Source organism: Trachypithecus francoisi, unplaced genomic scaffold, assembly GCF_009764315.1.
Source record: "Trachypithecus francoisi isolate TF-2019V2 unplaced genomic scaffold, Tfra_2.0 Lachesis_group5, whole genome shotgun sequence".
Classification (NCBI taxonomy): Eukaryota; Metazoa; Chordata; class Mammalia; order Primates; family Cercopithecidae; genus Trachypithecus; species Trachypithecus francoisi.
The window spans coordinates 52,431,796-52,447,716 of record NW_022681470.1 but is presented as its reverse complement, the minus strand read 5'-3'; positions in this window follow the sequence as shown (position 1 = coordinate 52,447,716).

Here is a 15,921-nt window from a genome sequence, read left to right as displayed (position 1 = left end):
CATTGGGAGGCTGAGGTGGGTGGATCACCTGAGGTCAGGAGTTTGAGACCAGCCTGGCCAGCGTAGTGAAACCCCTTCTCTACTAAAAATATAAAAATTAGCCAAGTGCAGTGGCACGTGCCTGTAATCCCAGCTACTCATGAAGCTAAGGCAGGAGAATCACTTGAACCCAGGAAGTGGAGGTTGCAGTGAGCCAAGATCACACCACTGCATTCTAGTCTGGGCGACAGAGCAATACTCCATCTCCAAAATAAATAAATAATACTACTACTAATAATAGTGAAGTTAGGAGAAGGAAAGAACAATGAGAAAATCAAGATATCTACGCTAGTGTAGAGTTACAAAAGCTAAGGAAGACACTGGGTAGCAAGGAAGAGACCAACTCCATTCTTTGGAAATAACTGTTGAAGATAATGGTGTTCCGTTGGGAAAGCTAGACTTTAATTCTGGTATATATGTCAATAGGAATATCACTGAAAATATGTAAACATATACATATGTCAATCACCATGAAGCAAATAGAAAAATATAATGGGATGAAGAGATTTGTGAAAGACTGAGTACAAAAATCGTAGCAGAAAAATAAGATGCATTGGGTGATTTTCTTGTGCTGATGTTGTTACCATATCATTAGGGTACAGGTAGCAAGGCATAGTATAAACTGAAAGAAGGTAGACACGTGATAAGATTAAGATTAGGCTGGCATTTTGTTTTTGGAAGAGGTTCAATTTCAATTTTTCAATTAGAATACCTTCTTTTTGATAGACAGTGTTCAATAGTTTCAATTATGCCATTTTTTTTTTTATAGCATGACTATATACAGGGTTTAATACATCCTCTAACCTGGTGTCATAAGCCAGGCCACACATATTTCGACTCCTCCAACTATCCAAATTCAAATGGAATTGTTAAAGCTCTTCTGTGTTTTGGTGCCCATGCATAGATTCTGGAAATAAATTGGAGCCTTTATTTATTGCTCAAGCCCCTAATCTAATGACTACTATATACGTAAAACAATGCAAACTATGAGGTCAGCTATACCTGTGTTCGAAATCAGCTGATCACTTTAATTCACAAGCTTCAGTGTCATTATTGGCAAAAGGAAGATAACAGTATTATCCTTCAGGGTTTTTACTGTAATTACGGCCGAGGTATTAAAATGGTACATAATCACAATTCAATAAATAGCAGTTATTAAAATCCTAGTGCAACTGTATGAAATCTTAATGATATTGTATGTTTTTATCACTTCTGAAATACCCTGTTATAAGTACTCGATACTATGAAACTGTTCTATTTGGTGTCATAAATCACCAAGAATATGTTTAAGATAACTTGACTTCTTTAAAAAGTATACTATGAAGCTTCTAAAATGTAAGTAATCATATCTTTAAAAATTATAATTAAAGTAAATGTTAATTTTCCCAGGTGTTTTAAAGTATTGAGAGTCAGTTTGTACCAATAAAACATCACATATTCTATTTTATGCAGCAGGAATATTTTATGCTGCCCACCTTGATTTTAAATGTCACAATAAACAAATATCTCTAAAAACCATGTCTTCCTTTACACTTAATTAAACATGATTTAACGCACATTAATTTAACTCAGTCCTTTAAAAAGCAAGCTTCAGCTCATCCATTTATCTATACATTATCTACTTGAATTACTCTTTATGTTTCTAAATTTTAATGATATAAAACTGACTTAACTGTATGACTCAGTTATAAAAATGTAATGTTTTTATGACATTTTATGAAACCTAACCCTTCCCTTGTAAAACTCGGTAGTTCAGCTTGATGTTAATTTTTCATTACAATCTTAATATATTCCTCAAATTAGTTTAATCTCACATGATGATAATAAAAATATTAGGCTCTTAACACTAGGAGTCATTTAAAGTTTAACCTCTAAAGCATATAGAAGTGAAAAAGGTCTCTTGTACCTGCATAGCAGCATTCTAATATATCAGGATGATATGAACCTCCTTCATTCCTTTGAAAATTCTGGGGACCAAGTAGAATTTATGGTGAAAGAAAAAACAATTAAGGAAAAAGATGCTGCTTCCCTTGATGAATAGCTTGGCTTAAGGAGAACAGAGTTAGCAGGTGTACTTACTGATCTGGAAATCAAGCCATTTAAGCAATGCTAAAAACGAATGCACTAGAACTGCTTTAGTTATACTATTTATATATTAAATTATTTAATGGTATATTGGAAATGATCCTTTCAGGAAAATATCACATAGTGTTACTGAAACATAAAACCTATTTGTATGTCTGTGTGAGGTGTTTAAAGTGTGCTCTTTAATGTGATAATGTGTTTTATTAAAACACAGCAGAAAAGAAAATGTTTGAACTAAAAGTTCAGGGGAAGATATACTTAGAATATGCTTTCTGGTTTCAATAAGTGCCAATAATCTAAACCCATTTGTAGATACTCATTAAACTTTAAGGTCAGCATTACGTGATCCTTTATTTCAGAGAGAGGTTACTTGATTATTTGAATGATTCTCACTGGGCTATTTGATTTTCATTTTCTCATTTTGGATACATTTTATACTCTTATAGTTAATGCATAGAAGTACTACTGTCTAGTTTCTGTGGCCTTTTGTACCTGCATATTGTCTATGTTCTAACATTAGTTTTACTATCATTATCTAGTAAGATAATTATATTGATAGAGGCCTAATATAAAATAGACTGAATCTGGGAGGAGGGAACAATGTTTCAGGGTTATTGTGCTGATCTTTATAAGTGTAGTTTGATGCAGGTATTCTATTGTCCTTAGAAGTTGATGAGATTTACTATAAGTTTCCTTATGTGTTTAGAATTTCCGCCTTTAAATTGTTACTGAGATAGCACTTTCAACATCCTATTATCTTGTAATCTAGAATGTATTTTCTACATGTTTCCTCTAGATATATGGAGTGGAGTCTGAGTGTCCAGGTTTAAGTCCAAAGTCCACAATTCACTTTTTAAAATTGAAAAAGTGCATAAACTCCTTCTGCCTCAATTTTCTCATCTTTCAACAAAATAATAACATTACATTGTTATATAGATTAAATAGTATTACTCATACATGATTTTAAAAATCATGGTATTATTCCTGTTGGAATTGTCACAGTTACCTCAGATACATTTGCCTACATTTTACTGTTTGTTGCAACTACAACCTATGCTTGATTGTGCTCAGGTTTGGACTCCTTAAGGTCATTTCACAAATGATTTCTTAAATAAACTCAGTAATTCTATTTTATATTCCATACATTTGTGAAGGCTGATACTAGAAAATAATCATTTGTATTATTTTTAAAGCAATTTAACTGATGATGGTAAACCACTAAATAGTCTCTTCTGGCAGCTTAATCAGATTTAAAAATACACATGTTTCAAAAGAACATGAATAAATAACAAACAGTTTATTCATACAAAATACCATTTTGCAATTAAGATTAATGACCTGGAGCAATATGTATCAGCAGGGTGGATCTTAGAAACAGAATAGTGGGTGAGTAGCCCCCAATAAAGGGGAAGGTTTTAGCATATGTCAACATTTCAATTCAAACCTTGGGACAGACCTTCATGGAATCCACTTAGAAAGCTTGGGGATAAAATAAATACAGATCCAACTCATCGCTTGCTGACATAGCCTATGACAAGGCATAAGAAGTCTGAAGTTTAAAATTAATGCATTCCCAGATTCTGGTAATGGTAATGCATTTTTAGACTCTGTTGAGGCTCAGAATTGCATGTGAAAGAAAGCTGCTACTTGCCAGAATTAATTATTTTTAAGTGAGCTGCTTGAAAATGTAAAAAAAAAAGTCAGTAAGAAGAAGAGTAATTATATAGGAATGCTTGTGATTTTTGCACATTGATTTTGTATCCTGAGACTTTGCTGAAGTTGCTTATCAGTTTAAGGAGATTTGGGGCTGAGACGATGGGGTTTTCTAAATACACAATCATGTCATCTGCAAACAGAGGTAATTTGACTTCCTCTCTTCCTATTTGAATACTCTTTGTTTCTTTCTCTTGTCTGGTTGCCCTAGCCAGAACTTCCAATACTGTGTTGAATAGGAGTGGTGAGAGAGGTCATCCGTGTCTTGTACCAGTTTTCAAAGGGAATGCTTCCACCTTTTGCCCATTCAGTATGACATTGGCTATGGGTTTTTCATACATAACTGATTATTTTGAAATACGTTCCATCAATATCAAGTTTATTGAGAATTTTTAGCATGAAGGGGTGTTGAATTTTATTGAAGACCTTTTCTGCATCTATTGAGATAATCATGTGGTTTTTGTCATTGATTCTGTTTATGAGATGGATTACGTTTATTGATTTGCATATGTTGAACCAGCCTTTCATCCCAGGGATAAAACTGACTTGATCATGATGGATAAGCTTTTTGATGTGCTGCTGGATTCGGTTTGCCAGTATTTTACTGATGATTTTTCATTGATGTTCATCAGGGATATTGGCCTGAAATACTCTTTTTCTGTTGTGTCTCTGCCAGGTTTTGGTATCAGGATGATGCTGGCCTCATAAAATGAGTTAGGGAGGAGTCCCTCTTTTTCTATTGCTTGGAAATTGTTTCAGAAGGAATGGTACCAGCTCCTCTTTGTACCTCTGGTAGAATTCAGCTGTGAATCCGTCTGGTCTTGGGAAATTTTTTGTTGGTAGGCTATTAATTGCTGCCTCAATTTGAGAACTTGTCTATTTAGGGATTCCACTTCTTCCTGGTTTAGTCTTGGGAGGGTGTATGTTTCCAGGAATGTATCCATTTCTTCTAGGTTTCAAGTTTATTTGCATAGAGGTATTTATAGTATTCTCTGATGATAGTTTGTATTTCTGTGAAATCAGTGGTGATATCCCCTTTATCATTTTTTAATGTGTCTATTTGATTCTTCTCTCTTTTCTTCTTTATTACTCTATCACTCAATCTATTTTGTTAATCTATTCAAATACCAGCTCCTGAATTCGTTGATTTTTTGAAGGGTTTTTCATGTCTCTATCTCCTTCAGTTCTTCTCTGATCTTAGTTATTTCTTGTCTTCTGCTTGCTTTTGAATTTATTTGCTCTTCCTTCTCTAGTTCTTTTAATTGTGATGTTAGTGTGTCCATTTTAGATCTTTCCTACTTTCTCCTGTGGGCATTTGGTTCTATAAATTTCCCTCTAAACACTGCTTTAGCTGTTTCCCAGAGATTTTGGCATACTGCTCTCATTAGTTTCAAATAACTTATTTATTTCTGCCTTAATTTCTTTACTTACCCAGTAGTCATTCAGGAGCAGGTTGCTCAGTTTCCGTGTAGTTGTGTAGTTCTGAGTGAGTTTCTTAATCCTGAGTTCTAATTTGATTGCACTGTGGTCTGAAAGACTGTTATGATTTCTGTTTTTGGCATGTGCTGAGGAGTGCTTTACTTCCAATAATGTGGTCAATTTTAGAACAAGTGCAATGTGGTGCTGAGAAGAATGTAGTCTGTTGGTTTAGGGGGGAGATTTCTGTAGATGTCTATTAGGTCTGCTTGGTCCAGAGCTGAGTTCAAGTCCTGAATATCCATGTTAATTTTCTGTCTCATTGATCTGTCTAATATTGACAGTGAGGTGTTAAGGTCTCCCACTATTATTGTGTGGGAGTCAGAGAGCTAAATCATGGATGAACTCCCATTCACAATCGCTACAAAGAGAATAAAATACCTAGGAATACAATTTACAAGGGATGTGAAGGACCTCTTTAAGGGGAATGACAAACCACTGCTCAAGGAAATAACAGAGTACACAAACAAATGGGAAAACATTCCATGTTCATGAATAGGAAGAATCAATATCGTGAAAATTGCCATAAGTAATTTGTAGATTCAATGCTATCCCCAACGAGCTACCACTGACTTTCTTCACAGAGGTAGAAAAAACAAACTACTTTAAATTTCATATGGAATCAAAAAAGAGCCTGTATAGCCAAGGCAATCCTTAGCAAAAAGAAGAAAGTTAGAGGCATCTTGGTACCTGACTTTGAACTATACTATAAGGATAATAACCAAAACACCATGGTACTAATACCAGAAAAGATATATAAACCAATGGAACAGAACAGAGGTCTCAGAAATAACACAACATATCTACAACCATCTGATATTTGACAAACCTGACAAAAACAAGCAATGGGGAAGGGATTCCCTGTTTAATAAATGGTGTTGGGAAAACTGGTTACTATATGCAGAAAACTGAAACTGGACCCCTTCCTTACACCTCATACAAAACTTAAGATGGATTAACAACTTAAACGGAAGAACTAAAACCATAAAAACCCTAGAAGAAAACTCAGGCAATACCATTCAGGACATAGGCATGGGCAAAGACTTAATGACTAAAACACCAAAAGCAATGGGAACAAAAACCAAAATTGACTTCTGCACAGCAAAAGAAGCTATCATCAGAGTGAACAGGCAGATTACAAAATAAGAGAAATTTTTTGCAATCTATCCATTTGACAAAGGGCTAATATTCAGAATCAACAAGGAACATAAACAAATTTACAAGGAAAAAACCATCAAAAAGTGGGCAAAGGATATAAACAGATACTTTTCAAAAGAAGACAAGTATTCAGCCAACAAACATATGAAAAAAAGCTCATCATCACTTTTCATTAGAGGAATGCAAATCAAAACCACATTGAGATACCATCTCACACCAGTTAGAATGGTTGATCATTAGAAAGTCAGGAAACAACAGATGCTGGAGAGGATGTGGAGAAATAGGAATGGTGGGAGTGTACATTAGTTCAACCATTGTGGAAGACGGTGTGGTGGTTCCTCAAGGATCTAGAACCAGAAATACCGTTTGACCCAGCAATCCCATTACTGGGCATATAACCACAGGATTATAAATCAGTCTACTATAAAGACACATGCACATGTATGTTTATTGCAGCATTGTTCACAATATCAAAGACTTGGAATCCACCCAAATGCCCATCAGTGATAGACTGGATTAAGAAAATGTGGCACGTATACACCATGGAATACTAGGCAGTCATAAAAAAGGAGGAGTTCATATCCTTTGCAGAAACATGGAAGAAGCTGGAAACTATCATTCTTAGCAAAGTAACACAGGAACAGAAAACCAAACACCGCATGTTCTCACTCATAAGTGGTAGGTGAACAATAAGAACACATGGACACAGGGAGGGGAACATCACACACCAGGGCCTGTAGGGGGGTGGGGAGGTAGGGGAGGGATAGCATTAGGAGAAATACCTAATGTAGATGACAGGTTGATGGGTGCAGCAAACCACCATGGCGTGTGTATACCCATGAAACAAATCTGCACGTTCTGCACGTGTCCCAGAACTTAAAGTATAATAATAATAATGGCAGTAGTAGTAATAATAATAATAATAATAATAATAAAAGAGTAGGGGGTATTTCCAAGTGCATGGGGACTGAGAAAGAAGCCAGCAATGACGTGGACTGATGTTTAAAAATCATTATTGATTCAGGGAGCCATGGGCACTAGGCTACTGGACCTCAAGAAAATAATCTGGAGATCTCAGGGCTGATATTTCTGGCTACTGTGGCTGGAAGCACTTATAGTACCCTGCTCCTTACAGAAAATCACAGACACACAAATGTAAAACTGGACAACATCTCAGAACACAATCATTTGTGAACTCTGTTAACTGACAAAGGAAATCAATAACTCCATCCTGGTTTTCGTATAAACTTTCTGCACATAGCTTTTTAGTTCTCCTTATTGAATCTGTTTCTTTTGACAGATTATCAAATATCAGTATTTGAGTGTTTCCTGTTTCCCTTTCCCATTTTCAGAACTGTCACATTTTTCAACAAATCTCATGATTTTAACCATATGTACCAATGACTCCTGATTAGATATTTTAAACTCCCATCTTTTTAGTTCCAAGACCTGAACTCTAATTGCTACTGGACATCTCTACCTAAATATAATAAATAGGGTTTCAGATAACATGTAAATATCATGTTCATTATAATCTACCACATACACAACTTATTCTCTGTCTTATATATAATTTTCAATTTAGTGGCTTAATCTTTTAAGATTAATAATAGATTATTTTTAATTAATTACTTTAATTAATTCAACTTAATCACTAAGTTTGGGCAGTCTTGGAATCTTCCATCTCTCTCATTGAATACAATCAATAAATCAACAACTGCATTCACAGTTCTCAATACTTACTGCCTTGCCAAAGTCCAGGAACTTGTTTCACCTTGCATTAACAATTGTAATTACTTTCTATTTCTTTCTTTTTCCTCCAACATTGCCTACTTTAAATTCATCAAAACCTTTCCTGACTTTTATATGCTTAGCGAAACTTTTTGTTTTATTTTGTACTCTGTACATGAAGGCCAAGTCTATTGATTACATATCATACTTTACTTATTTACTTTTTTTTTTTTTTTTTTTTTTTTTTTTTTTGTTGAGACGGAGTCTCGCTCTGTCACCCAGGCTGGAGTGCAGTGGCCGGATCTCAGCTCACTGCACTTATTTACTTTTAAAAAAGGATAACCTTGTATATATTAATCATAGACAACATGATTTTTTTAAGTTATATATACATTGTGAAATTGTTAAATCTAGCTAACTAACAAATGCATTACCTCATATAATTCTTATAAGAGTGGACAGTAGAATAGTGATTACCAGAAGCTAGTTGGTTGCGTGGGAATGGGAGGTTGGGAGATGTTGGTCAAAGGATACATAATTACAGTTAGGCAGGAGAAATGAGTATAAGAGTCTGTAGTTAACGATTATATATTTTATTCTTGAAAATAAAAAGAGAGTGTATATGAAATGCTTTTACTTATTTTTTATCAGTTGATTTCGGCACTTTGAAGACACAGGACATGTCTTAGTCATTTGGGGTTCTATAAAATCTAATATTGATCCTCTCTTATAAGAGATGAAGATGCAGTCATTTCTAACTATATGAATAGATATTTACATTTTTAAAATAGTTGTTTATTTTTAATTCAACCCAACCTAGAGTAAAATATAATAACTGTCATCTATATGTATTTTAAGTTATTATATTAATTTTATTTAGATGGACCAAGTCAAGCATTACCAGAGTGAAAAATAATAAATCTTATTAAAATATACTGAGTAAACCGGGCTGCTCTTAGCTGTAAGGAGAGAAAGCACAGTTTAAACTGGATTAAACAAGTGGAAATTTATTGCTCAGAAAAGAAAGACATTCAAAAGCTGAGGTGGAGGTGAGATAATTTTAGTTTGTCTATGTTAGTTTAATCTACAGTCTTATTTGGTTACCTGCCATTCATAAGTCAATAATTCGTTCTTGGATGGAAAAGTATTACCATGTTTGTTTTACAAGAATCACAATCTTAACTCCTGGAACTTGAGGTGAGGGCCACATTTCCCTGGTTCATTTGAGAATGCCTGAAGAAACTAGATCTATTTTAGTAAGAAGTGGGAAAAGGACGTGAGGAATTAATTAGCACTGAGCTTATACACAGCCAAGGCTACAGGACTCTTCTTGGGTTCACCTTCCTTTGTCTCTCTGGTGGAAAGTGCACTGTTAGTAGGGCATCGTGGAGTAGTTACATACACAATTAATTATTTATCTATTGATACGCTTCTCTAAATTCAGTCTGATGTTTTCCTCCATTTTTTTTCCATCTTGTACTACTAAGTTTTAAGATTTCAGCTTCCTTTGAAGTTATAGGATCATTTGATTTTTTAAAAGCTATATGACATATGAAAAAAATGGAAAAAAATAACATGCTTCAGGCTTGCATGTATTTTGTCACAGCTAATTTCATGATTCAGCTTTTCAAGAAAGCGAACTCTATTCATTCCTGGGGTTGGTTTTACAAATGTCTTTTCAAGTTAAATAACCACTTAGAGTTGCCTCCACTATTATACACAAGTATAGAGTTTAGAAACCAAGATCTTAAAAATATAATGAATTTTTGAATGAAGACACTTTGAAATGATGGTGTTGGTGCTAGTTTTCATGTTTGCCTCTGGGATATAATTTTACTTTCTTCCAGAACATAAATTGGTAGAAAGAATTATTATAAACAGCAATAAAATTATGTAGTTGTAATTTGAGAAAGACTGATGTTTTAATTAATTTTGTACACAGGACACTAACATTTGCATTCCAAAAATGCAGCTTTATGGATATAATATCCAATTTAATTTTCATATTATTTTATTCTAGAGAGTAGAGTTTCCTCAGTTGGAAAATTGGTGAAAAATTCCATTATCAATGCAATTATGTTTATTACTGTAAAGTATTTGATAGTCATAGTTGCTATTTTAAAATTATTTGAAGATTATAATATAATTTTAATGGGAAAGAAATTTAGCAGACAATGTAGATTCTTTCGCTCTCCTAGAAATTTTATATTTAAATGAACTATATTTCTGTATAACGCAATTTCAGCATATTACTTGCCCTATAAAATAAATGAAACCTCAATTATTGCATGTTGCAGAATCAGTACTTGTAAAATGATGTCTAGGGAATTTCATTTCTACATACCAAGCAAAATATAATGTTAGTAATACTGTAACTTACCAACAGTTGATTTTCTTGGATGGGAGGTGAGCAAATTTTCATTAAAATGTTAAGTATTTTGAATAAAAATAAAGAGGACATGTTAACATTTTCCCTGTCCTTTGCACTGAAAAATTTCATTCTCTTAACTTCTATATGTCAACTACTAAGTAAAACACTAGAATGATGATAATAGTATTTAAGACACTCATTTCAGACATTGTGTTCATACCAGCTCTGTTGAATCATGGATATTTACTATAAAAACTTGAATTTCAGAACAACTACTACACCACTTTGGAAATACTACCCCTTCTGAAAAATACCAGTATTGGAATAAAAAAGACTCCTGTGTAAGGCTAGTAGTAAAAGAGAGCCTTTCTGTAAAGGGACATTGAGTAGAACTTTGAAGGAAGGAGAGGAGCAATGACTAACTAAGTTTACCACAAGTGCACAAAAAACTACTATGCAAAAGTCACAATGTCAATTGATTTGGAAGTGTGTGTGCACATACACATAGACACACACACACACACACACACATACACACACACACATATTCAGTTTTAAGCCTGAGTTTTCCTAGATGAAAGAATCCCAGGTTAGAGTGTTTAAGCCAGGACCATAAAATCAAATTGCAACTTATAATTTTGAAGTAAAATTCTACCATGGACAACAGTTATCCAGGGTCACACTTACATTCATATGGTAGCTCCAAGATGGAATGCAATTCGGCTTTTAAATAAAATTACTGTATGCCAAAGACATTCAAATAACCAACAGAGTACTAAGAAGATGGTACTTGTATTAGTCAAAGTACAGTCACCTATATAAAGAATTGAAGTGTGGGAAAAATTAAAGGAATTATTAGCTAGAAAAAGGAGGCTAAATTGGTCGCAGGAGCACCCTAAGGAATACCAAAAAAGATTAACATAGAAAGTGGCTGCTATCTCTAGGACCAAGGGAGAATGAATAAAAAAGAAATTAAGCCAGCACTTTGGGAGGCCGAGGCGGGCTGATCACAAGGTCAGGAGATCCAGACCACGGTGAAACCCCGACTCTACTAAAAATACAAAAAATTAGCAGGGTGAGGTGGCCGTCACCTGTAGTCCCAGCTACTCGGGAGGCTGAGGCAGGAGAATGGCATGAACCGGGGAGGCGGAGCTTGTAGTGAGCCGAGATAGCGCCACTGCTCTCCAGCCTGGGGGACAGAGCGAGACTCCGTCTCAAAAAAAAAAAAAAAAGAAAGAACGAAATTAAGCACTTAGATGATTCCCTTTTTCTCCCTTTTTCAGCTCCCCAGTGTTGAGATTACAACCTTGTCAGTCAGGTCATGTCTATGACAGAAACACATGGAGTACAGGTGACAAAGAAATTTGCCAGAGGTTTGGGCCAAAACTGTACTGAAGAAACTGGATATTGTGTAGTGGAGGTACTTGCTGGAAAGTTTGACAGTCTTGAGTGAGTCAAAGGAATGACTCATAGGGTGGTGGAGAAATTCACCAAATCGTGAGCTTTAGCTGTAACTAGTTCACAAGAAGTATGTAGTAGGCAGCTGAGAAATTCACTGGAAGGTGGGCTGGAGTTAGTCCATGGGAATGATTCAGTAGGTGCTGCAAAACTTACTGGATAGTGAAGGTAAGCTAAAGCTGGTCGAACGAATGGACCCTAAGTAAGCAAACAAAAAGAAAGAAAGAAAAAATCACTGGTACATGAGAGTAAGGTAGAAGAGGTCTACTAGGACTACTGAGGTCAGTGACATGCCCTCCAGCATACCACCAATGGGCAGCCATGCTGAAGTAGAAACAGAACTCCACCATAAGGGGAGCTCCTTCCTCTCATGATAGCCTTGCATCATCACTCCAGTATCCTTTGTTGACAGCCTCTTTTACCCTTTCTAGCAAAGGAGGCATTCAGAGTGCGGCCCCAGTATCACAAAGAAGGGTAAATAAGAATAGATTGGAAATGAGGGACAATACATTGGTAACTGTTACAGTGCCTATTAGTGATGATAACATGTGTAGCTGTTTCTCTTCAACCTGAATTTAGGTTATAAACACCCCTTTATATTTTTAAGACTGATCCATGTTGAGTATTGCTTAATTATTAATGCACCTCTTTTGTGCATTAATGCTTCAGATTCTTTGAGGTACAACTTGTTCCTGGACTCTCATCCCCCATCCCAGCTGAGCCACCCTGGTTGTGACTGACACTGGGTATGCCTGTTCATTTGCCCAGAAGCTGCCTATAGACCAAATTCAGTTACACAGAAGTGTGGTGGGGTTACTTACCAGTCAGACAAAAATTCTGATCAGTGGAAGAGTGCAGAGGGGAGGTGGGTATAAAGTAAACTCCTTTTTAATGTCTTCATCTAATAGATTTTTCCAAGGATAGTGGCACTCTTTGTAAAAGAAATAGAGCTTGGTAACAGATGAACTAATATTTTCTTTCAACTCTTTACCACTTTTTAATTTAGTATCTCTCTTCTTGCCTGAGCCTCCTAAGAATCAATATATTAATAGCAAAGCTTTCCTTTATATTTTTGTTTCTCTGTTTTTGAACTTACTTGATCAAAGATTATCACTATACAGCATAATTTTAAATGATAGATGCTCAAGATATTATTTTGGATTTTAATTACAAACTTGTTTGAAAGCAATATGGGCAAACTTCCTCTTGGTAACAGAGGAAGTAATTACTCTTGGAAGGAAGTGACATAGCATTTTTAAAAGCTTTTTTGTGATTAATTAAGATAGAAACACGTAGACTTTAAGATATTGAGAGGGCAAGCAGCCATGACAGTTAATACGAATAGCAGTGATAGTTATGAAGACTGTGGACTGGATTCACCTGCTTCAATGTTATTTAGACCTTGCAATAATAAAATGGTAAGTTTGGCCGGGTGCGGTGGCTCAAGCCTGTAATCCCAGCACTTTGGGAGGCCGAGACGGGCGGATCACGAGGTCAGGAGATTGAGACCATCCTGGCTAACACGGTGAAACCCCGTCTCTACTAAAAAAAAATACAAAAAACTAGCCTGGCGAGGTGGCGGGCGCCTGTAGTCCCGGCTACTCGGGAGGCTGAGGCAGGAGAATGGCATAAACCCGGGAGGCGGAGCTTGCAGTGAGCTGAGATCCAGCCACTGCACTCCAGCCTGGGCGACAGAGCGAGACTCCGTCTCAAAAATAAATAAATAAATAAATAAAATAAAATAAAAATAAAAAAATAAAAAAATAAATAAAATGGTAAGTTTAGGAAAGTAAATTTTGATGTCAGGGTACCAAAAATTCTTTTTGATCCTCCAGCTGTGGTATAAGGAGGTAAGGTGATAAATTGGGTTTGGAATCAATTGATGGCTTAGTTTGTTCACAAATCCTTACTATGTTTAATTCATTGATACACATATATTTGTCTGTTTATCAATGTATCTGTCAACTTAACAGCTAACATCATTACATACACTTTTGACCCAAGGATTAAGAAAATTATAATAATAGAAAAGGCCAAATGAAGGTCGAGCAACTGTCTACCACCCTGACACATTATCTTTATGATAGAAAATAAGAAGAGATACTGTGCTCCTGAATGAATTCAAAAGTTAGAGTCACCATCAAATATTGAAAGATACAAGGTGGTATTCGCCATTCAATTTATCTGTCAGGCCTCTTCATAGAACAGCTAGGTTATGGCAGAAATCAGTGGACTACTGTAAACATAACAAGAATATATTCTTTATTTCAACTATTCTGCTGGATATTTTATATTTACTGGTACAGTGACACTGTGTCTAGGATTTAGTTTGTGCCCATTCTTTTTTTTTTTGCAACTTACATTAAAGTCAATTCATCTTTGTATGGTAAGGACAACAGTAAATTTTTACCATATTGTCTACATTGCTACTGTAATAGCTGTAATTATTCTCTTGCTGTTAATTAAAATATGTATACACACACATATTTTAGGAGACAGAATCTTGCCCTTTTTCCCAGACTGAAGTGCTGTGGCACGTCCATAGCTCACTGCACTTCCAACTCCTGAACTCAAACGCTCCTCTCACCCTCAGCCCCTTGAGTAACTGGAGCTTCAGGCATGTACCACCACACCGGACTAATTTTTAAACTTTTTAGAGATGAGATCTCATTATGTTGCCTGGGCTGATCTCAAACTCCTGGCCTCAAGTTGTCCTCCCATCTGAGCCTCCCAACTTGCTGGGACTATAGTCAGCTCTATAGGCAGTGCCTGACTCTAATTAAAACATTATCTGGAATAACTTGGTCATAATCCCTTTTTGAAAGACATCATTCTCTTCTTCTCTAGTAATGGCACATCTGGGAACAGCCTTTAGTAGATGGAGAAGGAATGCACTAAATTCCTGAACAGGTGGGTAAAACTCAATGTCGCTTACCTTTGTTTACATTCTTCCTGAATATACAACAAAGACTTCATGATGCCTGTGATGGTTAGTTTATCTGTCAACTTGACTGGGCTAAGGGATGCCCAGAGAGCTGGTAAAACATTCGTTCTGGATGTGTCTATGTGGTGTTTCCAGAAGAAATCATCATTTGAGTCAGTAGACCGAGCAAAGAAGGTCTGTTCTCAGCAATATGGGTGGGCATCATCCAATCCACTGAGGGTTGGAACAGAGCAAAAAGAAGGAAGGGCAAATTCACTCTCTTTGTTTAAGCTTAGACTTCTATCTTTTTCTGCCCTTGGACATCAGCACTTCCTGTTCCCAGATTTTCTGACTCAAAATGGAATGCACCAATGGCTTTTCTGTTTCTCCAGCTTGCAGAAGATGGAGCTAGCTAGCTAGATAAATATATTGATTGATCTATAGATACACAGATGGATAGATAAATAGATTATTGGTTCTGTTTTTCCAGGGAACTGTGACTAATACAATAATATGACCAAATAAAGGAGAGATTAAAGGAATTAGGTTCAAAAACAATTTAATGAAAAGTTAAACCTTTATAATAGCATTAACTGGAAATAAATTTTTACCATATTACTGGCACATCAGCATAGTTTCAAAAGATAAAGGTAGAGAAAAACTCTTCTGGTACATAGAGTTGCAATTGGTAAACTTGGTTATCTACTTCCCATGGAAGAAAATTGTTCTGGAATATATGTACATGTATGTCCTATCTTGTGTGCAAGGCAACTGCAAGCACCTGGTCAGTGGCCTAGCATGAACAACTTAGAAGATAAGTGCGAAATAGTTCTGATACAAATGTATGTGTGTGTGTGTGTATGTATATATGTGTATGTATGTACATATGTATATATATGTGTGTGTATACATACACATTATATATAATATATATACACGAATTTCTGTTCATGAGTAAAAATATGTG